Source organism: Oncorhynchus masou, chromosome 1 (genome assembly GCF_036934945.1).
Source record: "Oncorhynchus masou masou isolate Uvic2021 chromosome 1, UVic_Omas_1.1, whole genome shotgun sequence".
Lineage (NCBI taxonomy): Eukaryota > Metazoa > Chordata > Actinopteri > Salmoniformes > Salmonidae > Oncorhynchus > Oncorhynchus masou.
The window spans coordinates 75,484,659-75,496,865 of NC_088212.1; the positions used below are offsets into that span (position 1 = coordinate 75,484,659).

Here is a 12,207-nt window from a genome sequence, read left to right on the forward strand (position 1 = left end):
TCTCCTCTCCCTCCACCACTCTCCTTTCCTCTCCCTACACCACTCTCCCCTCCCTTGACCACTCTACTCTCATTTGACCACTCTCCTCTCCTCTCCCTCCACCACTCTTCTCTCCCTCCACCACTCTCCTCTCCCTCCACCACTCTCCTCTCCCTCCACCACTCTCCTCTCCCTCTACCACTCTCCTCTCCCTTGACCACTCTACTCTCCTCCCCCTTGACCACTCTACTCTCATCTCCCTCCACCACTCTCATCTCCCTCTACCACTCTCCTCTCCCTCCACCACTCTCCCCTCCCTTGACCACTCTACTCTCATTTGACCACTCTCCTCTCCCTCCACCACTCTCCTCTCCCTCTGCCACTCTCCTCTCCCTCCACCACTCTCCTCTCCCTCCACCACTCTCCTCTCCCTCTACAACTCTCCTCTCCCTTGACCACTCTACTCTCCTCTCCCTTGACCACTCTCCTCTCCTCTCCCTTGACCACTCTACTCTACTCTCCCTTGACCACTCTCCTCTCCTCTCCTCTCCCTTGACCACTCTACTCTCCTCTCCCTTGACCTCTCTCCTCTCCTCTCCCTTGACCACTCTACTCTCCTCTCCCTTGACCACTCTCCTCTCCTCTCCCTTGACCACTCTACTCTCCTCTCCCTTGACCACTCTCCTCTCCTCTCCCTTGACCACTCTCCTCTCCCTCCACCACTCTCCTCTCCCTCTGCCACTCTCCTCTCCCTCTGCCACTCTCCTCTCCCTCCACCACTCTCCTCTCCCTCCACCACTCTCCTCTCCCTCTACCACTCTCCTCTCCCTTGACCACTCTACTCTCCTCTCCTTCCACCACTCTCCTCTCCCTCCACCACTCTCCTCTCCCTCTACCACTCTCCTCTCCCTCCACCACTCTCCACTCCCTTGACTAATCTCCTCTCCTTCTATTCCACTCCTCTCCCCCACCACTCTTCTCTCCCTCAACCTTCTCCTCTCCCTCCATCACTCTCCTTTCCCTCCACCACTCTCCTCTCCCTTGACCACTCTCCTCTCCCTCCACCATTCTCCTCTCCCTACACCACTCTCCCCTCCCTTGACCACTCTACTCTCCTCTCCCTCCACCACTCTCCTCTCCCTTGCCACTCTCCTCTCCCTCCACCACTCTCCTCTCCCTTGACCACTCTCCTCTCCCTCCACCACTCTCCTCTCCCTACACCACGCTCCCCTCCCTTGACCACTCTACTCTCATTTGACCACTCTCCTCTCCCTCCACCACTCTCCTCTCCCTCTGCCACTCTCCTCTCCCTCCACCACTCTCCTCTCCCTCTACAACTCTCCTCTCCCTTGACCACTCTACTCTCCTCTCCTTCCACCACTCTCCTCTCCCTCCACCACTCTCCTCTCCCTCTACCACTCTCCTCTCCCTCCACCACTCTCCTTTCCCTCTACCACTCTCCTCTCCCTCCACCACTCTCCACTCCCTTGACCACTCTCCTCTCCTTCTATTCCACTCCTCTCCCCCACCACTCTTCTCTCCCTCAACCTGCTCCTCTCCCTCCATCACTCTCCTTTCCCTCCACCACTCTCCTCTCCCTTGACCACTCTCTCTCCTTCCAGCCGACCTCCTCTCCCTCCACCACTCTTCTCTCCCTCTACCCCTTTCTTCTCCCCCCACCACTCTTCTCTCCCTCCACCACTCTTTACTTTTACTCAAGTATGACAATTGGGTACTTTTTCCACAACTGCCCTAACTTGACTTCAGTCTTCGCCAATGAGAACCAAGAGGGGCCTCGCTTTGTCCTTCATGACTGGAAAAGGTCTCGATTCTAGGCCGTAGAAAATCCTACATCCATCTCATTAGATCAGAACAGGATGGATCAACAGTGATTCATATTATTGATTTGCATCCTAAAAGGACAACACACTTACATTATGTGTCTACCCATATGATGTGGATCATTGTCAGGTTATTAGATGTATATGCTTCAGTAACAACAGAACACCATGGTTGTAATAACACTTTAAACAGCTCCTTTGTAAATGTGTAGAATGTGTTTGTTTTGGATCCACACTGGTAAATTAGACAGTCACAGAGGATTTTCTTCTGAATAACTGGTCAGGGCATAGCACTTTCCATTCCGCTTCAGGCAACTTTGATGTAAAGGCTTGATCACACCTGTAGTGATTACTTCTATCCGTTACGCCCATTGCTGCTTATTCATTGTTCACTAGGTATATCAACGTAATTACACCCAACACAATGTTGAAAAACAGAATGCTTCCCACCGCTAGATCACATAACTACACGAGAGTTGGATGTGATACCAACGCTGCCACCAATGTAGCGGAAGAGAGTGAAATCTGCAACAGGCTCTAACAAGCGCTTATACGTGGCATAGTGAGCTCTAATGGCTGTTGCCATGAAAGTAGAAGGCCTACAATGCTGGCATATGGTGTGTTACAATAGCCTACGTATTATGTAAGGCAACATAATGCATTATTTTACATTAACCTGTTTAACTGCATTAATATGGGTTAATTGAACATAGTCCATACTCGTTATAGTTGGAAATACCATGCAGTTGCACCAGGGGAATTTAAATTCCAGGGGAATTTAAACCAAATAGATTATTTTTGCAGGTATTCTGTTTCCCCACATTTATTGATGAATTCATTTCCCATCATGTAAATGTATTCCCATTCCCCAATCAAATACCTTCATCAATACCATAAAAAAAAGCCAAATCAGCTTTTTACTCCAATCTGGCAACACTCATAAAATATGACAAAACTGAAAACAAGCAGAGAACACTGAGAACAGAGAGGGTTATGTCTGTGCATGCCACTCTGATATTTCCTGCACTTATCTCCTGTACCATCTTGTCCTGCATGCAGGATTTAACACTACTACGTGCCTACGTACCATGCATGCCCCTCCTGTGGCTAGAGAGAGGGGGGTAAAGGGAGAGAGGGTGGGAAGAGAGAGAAAGAAGAAACAAAAACAAATGTCACAATATCCCCAGGCAAGCTGAGGCTGAACAGTAGCACATGGGCATTTTTTTTGTTGCAAGTGTTATAATTACAGCTGCTTTTATTTGGTAGGTGGTGGTTGGGAGCTGGCTGAGAATCAAATGGGAATAAACTGTTCACACCTGACAGACAAAGTAATGGGGCTGTTGGCAGATTGATTTGTAGCCCCGTTTGATGGGACACTGGAAGGCACCATCTGAGAACTGAGAGTCCAGGGGCTTTCTACTCCATCACAATAGATACCTAATCACAGATCTATACTATAGTGTATTTAAAGGGCGTTTACTCTACCCTGTAACCATTATAAAGGGGTACGCTCTGCCCTGCACCTACCATGTTCCTCCACACGGCCCATCCCTCAGTCAGTCGTTAACTAACTAAACATAACAACGATACTTACTTTTACTTTGCATAATCAAACTACTGATTTACTGCCATTCTTCAGCGGGTTGATACAGGGCCAGGACAGAGAGCACTGGTTTGATTGAGTGTATTCATCTCCTCTCAAGAGCAGGAGGCCTGCAGGGGGTAAAGTGAGGGGATGCTGCCAAGCAGTTAGTTAGACAGACAAACATAACGTTGCCTCCCCGTATATGTTACTGTATAAGCTACTGGAGGAGGTGGAGGTTGTTTTTGTGTTTGGGATGCTTGCCTTGTAGCCCCTGAGTCAGAGAGCTGAGGTGGGGTGGGTGGATGGGGAACACCAGGGCCCTGCGGGGACGGTTGTTTATTCAGGACAGGTAATACCCATGGGCATACACAAGCACACCAAAGCAGGGAGTCTATCTGTTTCTCACTTCCTGACTGTCACTCCCTCCCTCTCACACGCATACACATACCTACATCAGCTACCATACATAAAAACACACACAAACACTCAATAAAGGCAGGATATTGCTCCATCGCCATGTGTACCATTGGCCTTGTGGCATGGTACCCTCAGAGGTCGTGATCTGCGGTGCTGTGTCTCCTTAGTGGTTCCTTATTTACAGCCAGCATCTTTAATCTCCTGCTGTGTGGGGCGGTAGTCTTACAGGCCACCGGATTATAGCTTCTCCTTCACACAGCACAGGCAGAACAGCGACTGCACTGCAGTCAACATCACTCTCTCTCACAATCTCTCTCTTTGTCTCTCTCCCAATCATTTTTTCTCTCACACAATTATGCAAAAGAAAATAATAATAATTCTGAGCATACACAGAGAGGAAAAAAAAGTGCCGACCCAACATGCACGTGATCAGTTGAGATCATGAATATTGTCACAGAAACCCTTCCCAAGTATACCACATGATTGTCCAGACCTGTGTGGCTTTGTAAGTAATCACACACAGCATTAGCACCTATCAGGTCATCAAGCTTCTATTTTCTCTCTGCGTGTAATGAATCCAATGTGTCTGAGTCTTGGCATGCACAAACAATTAACTGATGGTGAACACAACTGATTAAAAGATAAAGCCTTGGCACACAATGACTTTCACCACTACATATGGTGGGTAGTACCTGAGAGACCAGGCCTCCTTACACAAAGAAGATATTGACTTTTTCAGTTAATTTCCCTCTTTCATCCTCACACACAGATCTCCCACATTGCACCTCCTACAAAGGCTAAATGTGGAAAAGAAAATGTGATGTCATGATGTGTGTGTGTCAAAATGACATGGGTTACAATGGTAAATTTAAATGTAATTTAAATCAATGCTAAAGCTGAACATATAAACATATTGTGTGCTGCTATACCTTGTTTGTTCACAACAAGTTAAACGGAGTAAGTCGGGCGAAGGACCACAAACCACAGCGGTTATGAGAAAACTTTGGATCAGAAACATATGAAACCGAGATGTATGAGTGAGGGGCAAAATGAGTGCTGAATTTTACAAGTGGTAACCTTAAGGGAGTGAAAAACTTTCACAAAACGCTTGTGTGAAGTTAGAAAAGGATCAGCAAAACAATGAACTCATATTACTGATGATAACAGTCAGGACTATTGTCAAGACTCCTTCTATATCTAACGTTACAGCTGCTCACCCTGGGGTCACATCCTCAGAGCTGGTGTTGGGGGACCCGTAGAAGAAAGCTGCAGCCCCTGACACAGTATAATGGATGTCAGGGGTTCTGACACAATGCACAATACTATTAAACCACATGCAATGACTCAGAAGACTGACTTCGTGATGATGGCCTTAATGATGGACTTAGTCACTTTGCTACCGCTGACTCTTGCTATAGGAAATGTTCCATAGCACACATCATTACTGATTGATCCCTTTGACAAGTAGAGCTAGACCTAGTCTCTCGTGATTTATTTGGTTGTGGGTGCAGAGATTAACCTACAACAACATTGCGAGTCACCCAACAGTCATAGCAGTGATAACACACGTGTATGAGTGTGTAGGCTGCTCGCACACATCCACCCATTCAGTAGCCAGTTGTGTCAGACATCCTGTCTCAGTAGGGTGAAAGGTATTGTTATGCTTGAACCGGGTTCAGTCCATTACTCAACAGGGCCCTGGGGATAAGTCTTCTGTGTTGTCCAAGAAAAACACTGCATGGTGCAGATAGATGCCTGGCCACAACACAACACTCTCTCTTTCACACACCTTCCCACAGACTGACAGAATGCACAGAATATGAAACAACTCAGACAAGAGATTGTTTTGACCATCCTGTCTCTGTAGTATCACTCTTTTGGCAAAGCAAGAATGTTGAAATTATTCTAGGTAATTTAGTACATTTTTTGTGAGAGTAAATCTGCACATGTCAGAGACCTTGACAAATATTAACACTTAAAGTGTAGACCTAATACTACAAATATTAGGCATATTGAGCATTTGTGCTTCTAACAATAGTTAATATATTTGTTTATTAGAAATATCCCTTTTTATTAGCTATTTATACAAAAAACACAATGAAACACAATTGAAGAATGTAGGGAGATCTTTCTGTAGGCCGAATTCAATATCTTACGATGTTCTGGTAAATATTTAATGTCAGTTTGTTTTATGGCCAAACACTGATTGAAATATGCATTATAGTGCACTAGTTTCTATAGAAGAAATCTACATCTGAGTCTGGCCAATCTCTGCAAACTTTTCTATTTAGACAACAGTAGCGTGCTTCCCAAAAAACGGTCGGTGACTGTTTTGATAAAAGGGGTGACCCGCGAGGTTGGCTGATGCCTCCCCTGCTCTCTCTGTACACAACCTCGCGACCCTTGGCACAGCCAGAGCAAACACAGTCTGCACGCAATGCCGGGTCTGTGGCACAATGATTAACCCGTAAATGTGCTGTCAACCCGCTCCGTAGCCTGCGAAGCCCGCTGAGAGAATTGGAGGGGCAGACGAGGTTAATTTGTTTCACGCATGGCTCGTTTTGCGTGTCAAGCCTATCCATATCTTCTTTCACTATGTGGTTGTATATCTGACTTTGTACACGCGTTTCATATTTCCTTTCTTTATGACATGTCCTCTTTATTTTTTCGCTCCCCGTTTGAGTCAGCGTAAAAAAAGCGCATGGCAGCTTCGTGCGTGACAGAAAGATGGATGACCGAGATATTTCCGCACGCAACTATTGTTTTTCCCGGTGAGTATTTTTAACTTTGGCTTGCTTAAGGACAGAGCGAGACCGGGACTGTTCGCTCAGTTACTAATGTTATGTTCACTACAATCCGTGAGGGGAAGGTGATACAATATGGGGACCGGCCCCCTCCTCTCCCTGTTCCGAACCCCAGCATTCCTGTGAGTGCACTTCGAGCCGGCCGCGGGAGCGAGCGAGACAGAATGTTGCTCAATTACAGTTTGTGTATAGTGTAAGTGATTGCGTGTTGACTTACTCAAGCCAGAGGGGGTTTGTATGAGGTCACAGTCACACATTCATGAGTAGTGTCACGACCTAAATTCTTAGAAAAAAAGGTTCCAAAGGGGTTATTTGTAGATGGATAGGGTTCTTCCAAGAACCCTTTTCATCTGAAGAATGAACCTTTTTTGGAAGACAAGGGTTCTTTGTTAGGCAAAGAGTTCAACCTAGAACATTTTTCATCCTAAGAGCCGATTTTGGAAGAAAGGGTTCTTTGGTGATTCTTTGGAAAGCAAGAAGGGTTCCACATAGAACCCTTCTGAATCTGTATAAGCTATTTTATTGTATTTTTTCTTTCTTTATTTTAAATTGTGCCTGAGCAATAATGTTTACCTCATTGTTTAAACTTTAACATCAGGAATTTTAGTAATCTGCTACATTTAAAAAGATAGCTGTGAGAATTGTTTTAGCTGTAATGATATGGGGATATTTATGCATGTACTGTATCTGGTATTCCCTAAATCATTTTACATATACAGCACTGACATAGTTGATATCTTTGCCATGATTTCTGTTTTTCAAATGAGTATTTTCTGTGAATTTATTGAGCAGAAAGTAGGAGAATAGAAGGGAGTATGAGTGAACCAGCAATGTATAGTATGGTACACAGCAAATTGGCCAGTTTTACCTAGTGTTGATTTTTCAGTGTAACATTTCGAGTGGATTCAGGAGTTACATTCAACACTCAGTGGTGTAAATGAATCCTGTGTTGGTATGAATAAACAGAGTTAAGTGTGATTATGAAATGTTTATCTGTGTGGAGTAAATCACTCAAAACCACACCCATCATTATCATATTTCCCAGCATGCTCTATTGCAGGTTAATTTTTCAGAATTGTTTGTTTCAATGTCTGTGTTTTGGCATGCACATTTATTGGTTGATTAATCTTATGCTACACAAAGATTAATAACATACATTTTCATAAACTAATCCAATCTGTTAGTATTTGTACTTATTGCACCCGTTACTGAGATGGTTGTCCTAGTTTAACGAGAGTGACTTACAGTAGTGAGGGCATACATTTTTGTACTAGTTTTTTAATTTTTGTATTTGACCCCAGGGGAATTGAACCCACAACTCTTGCATTGCAAGTGCCATGCTCTACCAACTCAGCCACACAGCTGATTTCTCACTCATTAATGCATCACTCCCTCCACTTAAAAAGACTACACATTCTTCCTTCTTAGGGTTTGGGTCATCTTCAAGTCAAAAGAAAAGGCGGAGGTAAACCCTCTCAGATGATCGTCCCTAAAACCTAAAACATCTGCATAGTAGGAGATGTCGTTAGCTTTTTCAGGGTAACAAGTACGGACATCGTCGGACGGGGCTACAGTGTCTCCCGACTCCTCCTGTCTCAGCCTCCAGTATTTATGCTGCAGTAGTTTATGTGACGGGGGGGATAGCGTCAGTCTGTTATATCTGGAGTATTTCTCCTGTCTTACCCGGTGTCCTGTGTGAATTTAAGTATGCTCTCTCTAATTATTTCTCTCTCTCAGAGGACCTGAGCCCTAGGACCATGCCTCAGGACTACCTGGCCTGATGACTCCTTGCTGTCCCCATTCCACCTAGCCGTGCTGCTGCTCCAGTTTCAACTGTTCTGCCTGTGGCTATGGAACCCTGACCTGTTTGCCGGACGTGCTACCTGTCACAGACCTGCTGTTTTCAACTCTCTAGAGACAGCAGGAGCGGTAGAGATACTCTGAATGATCGGCTATGAAAAGCCAACTGACATTTGCTCCTGAGCTGCTAACCCGTTGCACCCTCGACAACCACTGTGATTATTATTATTTGACCCTGCTGGTCATCTATGAACATTTGAACGTCTTGGCCATGTTCTGTTATTATCTCCACCTGAAACAGCCAGATGAGGACTGGCCACCCCTCATAGCCTGGTTCCCCTCTAGGTTTCTTCCTAGGTTTTGGCCTTTCTAGGCAGTTTTGTCCTAGCCACCGTGCTTCTACACCTGCATTGCTTGCTGTTTGTGGTTTTATGCTGGGTTTCTGTACAGCACTTTGAGATATCAGCTGATGTAAGAAGGGCTTTATAAATACATTTGAAGTACTGCTCTAATGGTTTACAGTACTCCATAGAATTGGTAATAACAAGTGGTAATAACCCAGTAATAACATGGTAATAAAACACAGTAATAACATAGTATAAACAGTAATACCATGTTAATAAATAAGTGTTGTGTGCTTTGGCATTGCGTGTATGAACAATGGTGATATTGTCGCTCTCTCCTGACTGTTCATGCATGTTTTTATTTTCCTGAGAGTTCAAAGAAGACACTTCCAATCCTCTGGTAGCACAGACTGTTCTGTCTGTTCTGTCAGACTAGAATAAAATACTGAGAGATGAGTGCACCAATCTGACCTGTCACCTGAGTGGTTAATTGCTCTAACTACCAGTCTGTGTACAGGGGTTAGTTGACCTCCTCCATAACAAACTCCTGCCCTCATGCACACACAACAACACGCCCTCACACAGATGCAAACCCACTCACGAAAAATTCCCTCACACTCACACACACATACCTGGTTTGAAGGTGTGTGACAGGTGTTTGGTTATTGCGTGCCAAAGGACTGAAGACTTCAGCTGCCTTTACAGTCATTACTCAGAAAGGGAGATTCTTCAAGGGAATTTCAATTTGCTGTGGGCTAAACAGTGTTTTAGTTATGATGTGAGCTCTGTAAATGGACATCCTGGATGTATGTGTGTGACCCTAACATGACTAAATAACAGACTACTTGAACATTTCCTATTGATATTTGTCACGTTATTGTCCTCAATTGCTGCCCTATATACATAGACTTGGAATCACTGGCCACTTTAATAATAGAACACTAGTCACTTTAATAATGTTTAAATTATGTTTACATACTACTTTACTCATCTCATATGTATATACTGTATTATATTCTACTGTATTTTAGTCAATGCCACTCCAACATTGCTTGATCGAATATTTATATATTTCTTAATTCCATTATTTTACTTTTAGATGTGTGTGTATTGTTGTGAATTGTTAGATACTACTGCACTGTTGGAACTAGGAACACAAGCATCTCGCTACAACCGCAATAACATAAATATGTGTATGTGACCAAAAATATTTGATTTGAATGTAATTCCATGTATGAACCTGCGTTGCAACTAGAGGTCATACAAACTGTTGGAGGTCATTGAGTAAGTCACTAATGATGAGCAGGGAGTGGCGTGTTAGAGCATAACCATATGAACAGAGAAGCCTATTTCAAACGGGTGTGATCCTGATGTTTACGTTGAATGCTGGACCTGTATGGAATAATGTCCCTCCCATGGCCTCTCACGCTATCGTCTCCCTCTCCTCTCACAAAGCTGTGCGTCATGCTTAGTGTGATTATATACTTTATGTTTATGCTTAATAAATCAGCCTTTGACTGTGTCATGCTGTACCAGTGAACAGTCTCATTTGGAGAACTTTGTTTTTAAGCAGCTCTTTGAAATGTCATAAAATGGTTTCCAAGTTCATACGCGAAGGTACCTGCCATGGTTGACATTACCGTGACTATGCAGGTCAATTGGTATTTGGTGGATTTAGGCAGTTGACTTCAGCCAGCCAGTTGCATGCCTGCGTGAAGCCTGAGTGGTAAATCGCATGACTCCAAAGCCCAAGATCCTCGCATTTACAGAAGCTATAGCGCGCGAATATGTGCACCTCCGTGACCAAGAAAAAGTCTCACGTCCTGCGCTCTTTGTTCTGCAGCGTTTAAGACCCTTGTGTCTTTCCATGGGCTGCTGCCTTCGCGTGACTGACCAAGCAGATTTAGGATTGTCCCGAAGACCAAGCCCACCCCTCCGTGCGGGAGCTCCGCTTTCTCACGCGAACTGCAGGAGCAGGAACGTAGCGCTAAGGGGCACGGGCGGGCGGCGAGTGTGCGAAAGCCCAGCGACTGGCATTATCCATCATATTGAGCATGGCAATAATACGGTGTGTAGGCCTATCTCGGAGGAGAAAAAATACGCGATTAAGAGCGTATCTCAATATTATTATAGTGTTCATATGCCTCAAACAGTGGTAAATTATTAGTCTATTGTTTTCACAATTTCAATTACACATTGGCGTCTTTTATCTTGGCTTTGGAGTGACACTTCACTTTCCTCAAAGTCTGCACATTTTGAGTTGCCTACTAGCTGTGATCCAGGGTTCCAGGAATGATCATCCAAATGTTTAACTATTTAGGAAACTAATAGCGACGCTGTCTAATAGCCACACATTCATACACTGAATTGTGCACTTAAATGTCTTGAGACGTCTTCAAGTTGAATTATGCTAATTATTTCAATTGAGCAATAAAGTTAACCCATTGTGAATTATATAGTCCTACAGTTAACCCAAAACCGAATGTTTAACACATTAGGTCTTGGAAGTTGAAATACAGGCATTCCGCAAGACAAAATATAGAGGCATATTGTCAAGTACACAAAAGACAATTAATATATAGCCATTTAGCTGTTGAAAATTATGATATAGAGAACAACTAAAATAAAATAACAAAGAGCTTAGTGGATGCTTAAAATATAGCCTAATTAACCATAATTGTGTTCAATAAAAACAATTAAAACATCCTTGCCCTTTCTATGGCGTACGCCTACAAGCCAATAGTAAACCATTTCAGCGTGTTTATTTGTATATGGACAGGTCATTGTGGCCCGAATGATAGAGATATGCGTGCCGAATAACGCATGTCTGCGCGTAAATCCTGCACTGATAGGAGATTTGGTTAAATGTCTAATTACGCATGTGGATATTAAGTTAGGATTTAGTCGAGTGAGATTTCTCAGCAACAAGTTTTGTTTATCAATCAAAACATATAGGCTAACAGCCAGCCTAATATGATGCTGGTTAACAGAAAAGTCGTATATGCATCCAAAATACGTTGCTGAAATAAGTAAAAAAATAATCATTTAATTCTGAGGAACAGATTTTGTGCATGTTGTTCATAACCATAAAGCCTTCTATATCAATGGTGCTCATATGCAATCTATACAGGTCCTTTTCAGTCGATGTCCTCATTACCGCTGAGAATGTTTCAGTTCATGGTCCAACTATGTTGGAAATCCCTCGTATTGCTGTGCAGAGTCGATATATATTCACTGTCAGTAGGCTATCTGGAATAGTTTGTACATTTCCTAAAAGAAGAGAGACTGTAAGGGTAATGATGAACTCATTCAGCCTTTGACCCCTGCAGTGCTGACAGAATACTCCCCCACCCCACACCCCAGCATCCTTAACCAAGGGCTGGGGGAGGCGAGGGCTTGGCCAAAACGCTCTCACGCAACTTGGCCAATCTTTAACT

At 43.9% G+C, this 12,207-nt stretch overlaps 1 long non-coding RNA gene across 1 annotated transcript; it reads left to right on the forward strand.

The window, feature by feature from the left end:
* The first annotated feature begins 6,293 nt into the window (after positions 1-6,293).
* Positions 6,294-10,310, forward strand: LOC135550724 (uncharacterized). Its single transcript, XR_010457137.1, has 2 exons — positions 6,294-6,593; positions 8,364-10,310. It is a non-coding gene; the product is annotated as an uncharacterized LOC135550724 (long non-coding RNA).
* Positions 10,311-12,207: the final 1,897 nt, after the last annotated feature.